We start from the raw sequence: 546 nt of genomic DNA, 5'->3' as shown, positions 1-546 counted from the left end.
TGTAAGCTGGCATTTTTTATCCAAGAGAAGCTGTGCAGCTCCTCTCAGAGAGGCCTAGAGAACCAGGTCAGGAAGCCCTTGCTCCCTCCCAGCCCTGCCCCATCCCCTGGTGCAGGAGCTTGAACCAGACCCTCATGTATGCAAGGCCAGCGTTCTAGCAGCTAAGCTAGATTCTCAGCCCTGTAACTAAGCAAGCTTGTTTAAGAAGCAGCCAACTTGCTTTATGACTTTTGGACCCTTGATGTTGCTTCATCAGTGGTAAATCTGTGTTCATAGGTGACCTGTTTTTGAACCTCATAAAAACCTGCAGCTGTTTCTGCAGCTCTTAGAACACGTTGGCCACATTCCTATGGAGGTGCTTTGGCAAGTTTGAGCAGGACTAGGAGGCTTCGTGTCTCTCCTCTTTCTCTCTCTCTCTCTCTCTCTCTCTCTCTCTCTCTCTCTCTCTCTCTCTCTCTCTCTCTCTCTCTCTCATTCTGCCACCCTTAGCTCCACCTCCCTTTTTCCTATCCAATCAGAGCCCTCCCACTGCAAATAGATTGGGCA

Source organism: Grammomys surdaster, unplaced genomic scaffold, assembly GCF_004785775.1.
Source record: "Grammomys surdaster isolate TR1022 unplaced genomic scaffold, NIH_TR_1.0 125617, whole genome shotgun sequence".
NCBI lineage: Eukaryota > Metazoa > Chordata > Mammalia > Rodentia > Muridae > Grammomys > Grammomys surdaster.
Note: the sequence above shows the minus strand (reverse complement) of the source record.